Below are 8,468 nucleotides of genomic sequence, written 5' to 3'. Positions count from 1 at the left end.
TTAGAATTAAATACATAAATAGGTTAAGCAATACAAATGTGTTTATGTCTGATAACCTTTTAAACACAAACTTAACTGCAGACACTGAAATGACGTACACTGTGTGATACAGTACAAATATTTTGAGTGTCCCTCATTTTCCTATAAATAACCACGATTGTCCCGCATTTTCCTTTTCTGAAGTTGGCAACCCTAACTGTCACACACACACATGCAGGAATACAAACAAACGCAAGCATGCACACACACTGACATCCACACGCACACACACACCCATACACACACAAACAAATCCACATGCACAGACACACACACACACACAGACACACACATACACAAACACACACACACATGCACATACTACTACTTTTTTTAGTATATACATAAACACGCAATACAGCCAAATTGCTCCACGTCATTTATTTTTGTGGAAAGCCAGTGCAGGCCTGAGCGGCGGTCATATTTTGTACCGCCATGCGGTACATCTAGTTAATATACATTTATCTAGGTAGGTGTGTATTTCACGTATTGATAGATATCGGTTTAAGTTGGAGAAAACAGCGATGCCAGCTTAGCTAGCATTGCTGTTTGTGTTGAAGTGAATGTTCCAGGTTCATCGGCAAAGCACATCTTTGGTGAGAGATGGTATTGATCTTTATGAGAAAATATGCCAAAACCATGTTGGGTGGGGAGACTTCTGTGATGAAAATAGACTTCAATTTTATGAATATGGTGGCGAGTGATGTAGCAGTGCTATCCTCATATTTATAGGCTGCAGTAGATCACCATGTTAAGTTTTCACCATACTGCAATTATGCCTCATTTGCCAATAGAATATGAATTGTTAGGTGTGCTGTGGAATTGCTTGTTGTGTAAGTAATGATGGCAAAATAAACTCATTCTGCTCGATCAACTATGCACTTATGCAATGCTATTTTTTTTTTTTTCAGGAACACTGTTGAAGTACTTTGGAGCACAACCAACTCTACCTGCCCCTAATGTTTCATCGAGTGTCAGAGCCTCCACAGCTGATGATACAGCAGGTGAGGTTTTTCTTGATGGCAAATGGTTACATAGCCTGTTAATATGACATGACACGTTTAGCTTTTTATTTATTTATTTGTTTGTTTATTTTATCATTGCAGGTTCATCCACTGCAGAGTTACAAGCACCTGAAAGCGAGGAGCAGTTACAAGCACTTACATTCACTGATACATCGGTTTCAACCTCAGCCGGCATGACAGGTCAGTTAACCCTCTAAGCGCCAAAGTCGCAAAATTGCGACAAGATGTCATATTTAATAAAACAGGCTGTAGATCCTAATATGGTGTAATATCTCATTTGTATTCCCTACCACTAGATGGCAGACATGTAATACTTCGATTCAAGACCAAAATGACGTCATGTTCCTATTCAAAGTGTTGGAGGAAACAGCAGAGCAAGTGAGCGATCCTGTCATTGATGCGGAGGCAGTTCAGTTCAGAGCGTCTGAGTAAATTGTGAGATTTGTGAGAGAAAAATCGTCAAATGGCTAATAAAAACTTGCACCGTGAGGATGTGTTGCAAATGTTATTCGCCGATTCTGACTCTGAAGGGGAATATAAAAAATAAAAATTTTTTTTAAAAAGCATGTAAATAAATTCCAACATCAATTCAATATCTACTATTTCCTGAATATTACTGATGAACCTATCAAAAAGTAGGCTACTGCTCACATGCGTTTTACTACTATATAGTATAGTAATAATTTAGTACTTTCTCCTGTTATTGTTGGTTTCCTCTTTTCCGATCATTTGGAATGAGGATCTTTTTTTTTTTTTTAAACATGTAAATAAGTTCAAACATCAGTTCAATATCTACTATTTCCTGAATATTATGAAATTCAAGAGGGCCGCCCTCTGATGATGTCATAATATGCAAATTAGATGAGTATATTTACACCCCACATAAACTTTCAGTCATCCCCAACATTTTTCTAATTTACAGTAGATCTCTATCTTTAAGCCCTTTCAAGCCACAAGCTTTTGAAACTTTGATGTCAAAATCCAGCATTTTTTTTCAAAAAAACCTTGGCGCCTAGAGGGTTAATCTAACAGTTTTTGTTTTGTGTTGGCTTTACTATAAAATATTCTGTTATGTTATTTTATAATTATATATATTTTTTTATCTAATGTCCCTACAGGTGCTTCTACATCTGCACCCACTGCAATAGATTTCCCATCCACTCCCTCAACAAGCTCCAGCTATCAAGATGGATCAACAGCTCCTCCAATTGACCCAGTTGAATGGTCAGCGTTCCTGTCAGACTCAGAAAGGACTGATCTGGTAAGAAGAGGGCCAGTGCCAATAAGTGACACCTTTACCTTCCCCAAGAAATCAGATGGACGAAGCTTTCACTACCACTATACACACAGACAATTAGTTAATGGGGATAAAATCAAGCGAAATCTTTGGGTAGCTCTCAGGATAGCCTGCACTCTGCCTGTGACAGTTGCCTCAGCAGAGAGGAGCTTTTCCAAGCTCAAATTGATAAAAACATACTTGAGATCATCAATGGCCCAGGAAAGACTAAGTGGACTTGCAGTCATTAGTATTAATAACCAAGTTGGCCAAGCAATGCCATACAATGATGTCATCAGTGACTTTGCCTCCAGAAAAGCCAGGAAGGAACGATTTTGAGGTCATTGTTGTACAATTGTCATTGTTGAACCCTGCATTGTTGAACCATGTTTGCTTTCATTATTTAAGTGTCTTTTTTGTAACATTCTATTTTTGGTTTTATTTAAAAGATTTCACATTTAATGAACATTTGCTAATAATTTATTTAATATGTTTTGTGACAGTTTGTATTCAGAAGTTTTAATAAAAGAGTGAAGTATTATAAGTATCGTTTTTTAATTTATTTTGTATTAATACATAACCTCACTATATTCGTTTATAATATTCGCTATAACATTATAGTGTGACATTTGTGTCAATAATCTTCTAGCACAGGTGACTCTGCGTGGTGGGAGGGGGGCCCCCAAATCAAATTCTGCTTAGGGCCCCCAAGAGGCTCGGGCCGGCACTGTCCCAGTACCACATAAATGTTAATATTTGTCTGCTAAATTACTAATGTAACTTTACACTAAATAATATTAATCTACTTTAGCATACAGTATTTTGAGTGACGATAGTAATATGGCCGCTTACATTTGCTAGCATTTCAATACTAAGTTAACGAAGAAATAAGTACAGTATTTACAGATGAAACTGACCTGCACTTGAAGCCCTGAACAGGTCATTCATTTTGCAACATTTTGCTGCTTGTTTTTGGAGTGCTTTCTTTTTCGTTGTCCTTTCCGTCTCCGCTCCACCTGGCCGTTTGCTCTCCATTATCGGGTGATGCTCGCATTTTTCTGTTTAACCGCTTGGCTGAGGCTTAAAGTGGAATCGTAGCCTTGCCAGTCAAGACTTCACAGATTCATGATTTTATTTTATAATAATAATTTTATTGAAAATGTTATTTTATTGAATGACGAATTCGAAAATGATCACTGGTAAAATAATAAGAATAAAAAATAAATAACGCTGGCTGGCAGTAGCCTGGGTTTCCCCATGCTGCCTTGAGCGCAGCGCGATTTTATTCACGCTGCTAGGCAGTCTGAATACCATGGACCAGATTTTCCCCTCAGCTAGGGAACCAATCACAGAACGGGGAGGGAGCAGCAAGACGATGACGACATCTATGTGACACACCGAAGCAGTTTGTTTATCTATGGCTCCAACATGACAGACGTAAAAATATATGCATATTTTTAGGAACACATCTACAAAAATATGCCTGTATTTCAAGTTGATAAAATAATTTTAAATCCACATAAGTTTATTATTTACCACGCCCTCCCAGGATCTATAACGTTACCTAGGCTACTTTCACTTTTAAAAATTCATCATAACTGCGCGCGCGCGATCTGCTTGCAGTCGTCCAGATGGATGCTGAGGAGTTGAAGAAAAGAATAGCTAGTGGAGATTGTAAAGTTGTCGACAATACGTCATCAAAAATCAAGTCCAGTGTGTGGGAGAAATTTGGAGTTATCTGAAGAAAATATTGTGAAAGGCTTTGCTGCATTTTCGTGTTGGATAGCCGCAAATGTGGAACTTCATCCCCGAGGAAGCACGCAGAAACTGTGGTAACAAAGCAGTTCTATCGAACAGTATTTTTCATATTTAACACTGTGAAGTATGTGTGGTGTGCAGGGCGTGTTTGAACCCAGAATTGTCAGATGTAGGCTAGACGAAATTGCGTGGCAGATATAGTGTTGTAGCCGCGTCTGTTATTAGGCTACTCAGTTTTGTGGTAACGTTAGCCATGTTCTTCATGTACCGGCCTTTTGACAGCTTCGGCTGAAGTTGTCCTTGTGTTAATTGTCGTGTAATAACTTCTGTATGACCTGGCAATAAACATTTTTGTAAGTGTGTCTATAATGTGATAGTCTAAACTGATTTTATTTCGGGTGCGGGTCGGGTGTCGGTTCTATTTTAAGCGGGTCGGGTGCAAATTTTAATTAGAGCTGCTGTTGGGAAACGGGTCGGGTGCTGTTTTAAGCACTGCGGGTACGGGCGGGTGCGGATTTACAAAATCGGACCCGTGCAGGACTCTGGTGTACACATAAATCTCTGACCCATCGTCGTCTTCTTCGTTGAATATCTGTCGCTCTACATACGTCATCTGGTATAATTGAAACGATTGGCTATGAGCTACGTACAGGCGCATTTGATAGACATTTGTAGCGCCCAATAAACGGCTCTGGGCATTCGTAAACCACGCCTCAAATACGAGAAAATGAACATGTAGTTCCCAGACCACGTCTCAAAGAGAAAGTGGTCTGACGTTAGCCAGGCTAGGCTGGCAGCAGGCCAAATTAGTCACCAGGCCACTGGGAATCCTCCCGGTGCTCCCGATGGCCAGTCCGGGCCTGTATTAATGGAAGTGTAAATTTAAATGTAACAACACTATATTATTGGTGTTTAAATAAACAGAATACATGTAATACATATATAGTTTAAAAATATGACATGGAAATAGGGTATGAAAATAATGTACTACTACACACAACTTGAATAAAGTTTTCATGAAGAAAAAAAATGACGTTAATGATATTGATAACTGATATAATAACGTATTTTACTGACTATTTGACTCTTTTTGCATTCATTAAAAAAAAGCTGATTGCTGATTAAAAACAATTGGTTATTGCTTAACCTCTGAGATCATGCAACATGGCAGTAGTTCCTGCATGTTTTGAGATGCCATTTTCAATTAATTCAAAAACGCCTTACACATGTCAAATGTCACTATATAAATGAATTACATTTGTTCCATCTTCAAAATTAACTATTTTGTGTTCTGCAGGACAAGTGAGTCAGTGGTTTAGAACACATGGTTAACAAAAAGATTACAGAATAATTTCTGGGTGAACTAAACCTTCAACAATTGCTAGTGGTTCAACGAATCACAAAACTCACGGTTCAGATCAAGACAATTTTTAAGTCACGGATCGGATCAATAAGGTCTAACTTCCTTTGTATGTAATCATGTAATGTAACTGCTCACTGTATACATTTTCTATAAATAAATCTTTGTTAAAGCTGTGTTTTGTACTTTGATTAAAACACTAAATACATTGTGTAAACATGAGCCTCATTTTTATTTTGTATTTATTTTTCATTCATGCAATCTTTAAATAAAAAAGATCAAATGTAGAGGACATTAAGTGAAGCGCCTCTCAATTTCTGTGCAAAGTGCTGCTCGCATGCCACAGGCTCCAATTGCCTTGCCCGATGAACATAAAAAAAAGAGACCATTTCTTAATCTATAATAAATAAAACAATATCACTACCTTATCAATTCGTGATTTGTGTCCACATGCACAAGTGAGAGGGGCCCTCGAACAAAATACGTTCTTCTCACAACACAGCCCAGCCTGGCCAATCTGGAAAGGATGCCAATTGAATCCACTCTGTGCATCGAGGCAGCCATTCTTGCCCATTGCACATGAATACCCAAAGATTGCAACCTTCCTCTCACCATCCGGTATCTAGCAGCAGGCATGTCATTCTTTATGGTTGTCACCACATTATCCAACTCCTCATCACTGATGGAACTGTAGAGTTCCGAAACACATAAGCCAAACTCCCTCATCCTCCTAAAGACTGTGCTGATTGAAACGCCAAGCAGTTTTGCAATGGAGGGTACTGAAAGGTTTGTCTGCAACATCTCAGCCAATTGCTGTCTTTCAATTTCAAACCTAGGACGTCCTCCCAGGCCAGTTATTGATCCCACTGCTGTATGTAGGGCTGGCGAATCTAAATGTTGCCTGATAAGTCCAAATAACTCCTGGAGAGCTTGGATTATTCCTTGTGGTATGTCCACATGTCTTGAGAGGGCTTGCAAGAGGTAGAGTTCCTGGCGACATACAAACTCCATGAAATCCAGGTCAAGTGGGGTTCGAATGAGCGCAAGCTCAGTTTTTGACAGGAGTCGCTCCAGGATCTGACGTCTCAGAATACGCTGTGGAGAAGAGTGTGTGTGTGTGAACAAGTACACTTGAAAAAATGGGACACCAAGACATATTTATTGACTACTTTAAAAAGTTCAGCATTCAGATCAGGTGAGAAATTAAGTCTAAAAGTGTGTAATTGAATTAAAAAACATATTACTATAAGGGCCATTCTACAGAATTGGTGCAAACTGCTGTCCCTCATCCAAAAAAACACATTTGAAAAGGATTTAATTATTAAAATCTTAGATGTTTACTAAGATCCTTCAATTATCTATTGAAACCCACAATAATATTTAAGATATCAGTAAGCTTTATATATATAAAATCATAATTTATGGGCTACTTTCAATTAGGAGGTGGCTGTCCCAAACCCTAACCCCTAAATTTCAACTTGTGAAAATGATATTGAAAAAAACTTTGCAAATTTTTCCATTCTTGTTTTAAAAAAAATATTTTTGTTTTTAAAAAAAAAATGAAGTTAAAAAAAATATTTATTTTATATTTTATTTTTAAATCATGAAACTTTATCTAAAAAAAACGTGTCCTGCATTTTCATGTCACTACCAAAACAGTGAATGTTGTAGTCCATTGGCTGAGACTGATTTTAACCACACACCTACATTTTTGATCAGGAAATATTCCTGTGTCCCTCTCTCTCATGTGCTATATGGTGAGTAGATTGATCCCATCATTTTGAAGTAAATGTGTTCTAAAGTCTAAAAATCTGTGTGTAACTTTAAGGAATGTCACTACCAAACTAATTTTTTCTGCTATTGAGAATTTTTTTTTGGATGTTATTCCAAAAAATTTAGTTGTTATATGTGTTCAACTGTTCTGACCAGTGATTGCTAACCATGTGCTGATTAGCATCTTCGAGCTAGGCTCAAAAGTATCTAAAATTGTCACTACCAAAACAGTCACTACCGAAACATGTCTTGAAGTTTCGGTTGTGACATTATTGTTTTGGTAGTGACAAAAGGGAACACATAATCCTTTATTTGGAGGAATAAACTACATTTTAGTACAGTTATGCAAATAATTACTACTGCAGTATGTTTTAGTAGTGTTTTAGTGTTTTAGTATGCAAGATTCTGTTAAAATTCTGTAATGTGATGAGGTTACAATTACTTAAAGTAATTTACAATTACACCCTCCTCCTTCTGCTCGAGGTGAACCAAAAACAACTGATACCAGCTCTCAGTGATATGTGTCGGGTGCCCGCTCTGATAACAGTAACTTTCTCAAATGTTTACAAAACAAGCGGGAACCCAGTGTGCCTGTATCTTTCTCTATTGCTGTTCTGTTACAAGATAGAAAGTCTAAGGCCTTCAATAGCCGTACAGCAAACCCATCTAATCTGCTGCCTATTACATGTGAAAGTAAGATTGATGTGGGGACAAAAAGTAAGACTGTTAAGTTAGCACTTTTAAACATTCGTTCACTTAAAAATAAATCACTTCTAGTTAACGACTTAATAACCACAAACAACCTAGATTTTATGCTTCTAAATGAAACCTGGCTAGAAGACAGCTACAGTGCAACAATCCTCAATGAAGCAGCCCCTCCTAACTTTACTTTTATGAGTGTCTGCAGAGCTGTTAAGAGAGGTGGGGGTCTAGCTGCTCTTTTTAAAGATATCTATCAATGTAAGCAAATATCATTTGGGAATTACCCTTCTTTCGAATGTCTGGGTATTGTGTTAAAAGGTGCTCCACGCATTTTACTCATCATTATTTACAGGCCTCCAAAATACTCTCCAGCCTTTGCTGAGGACTTTACAGAACTGTTATCAACAATTACCTCAGAGTTTGACTGTTTTACCATTGCTGGAGATTTTAACATTCACATAGATAATGCAGAAAACAATATGGCAAAAGAAATCAAAACTGTTTTAAAAACTTTTGATCTGACTCAGCATGTACA

Source organism: Rutilus rutilus (assembly GCF_951802725.1).
Source record: "Rutilus rutilus genome assembly, chromosome: 4".
Classification (NCBI taxonomy): domain Eukaryota; kingdom Metazoa; phylum Chordata; class Actinopteri; order Cypriniformes; family Leuciscidae; genus Rutilus; species Rutilus rutilus.
This window is presented reverse-complemented; position numbering follows the sequence as displayed.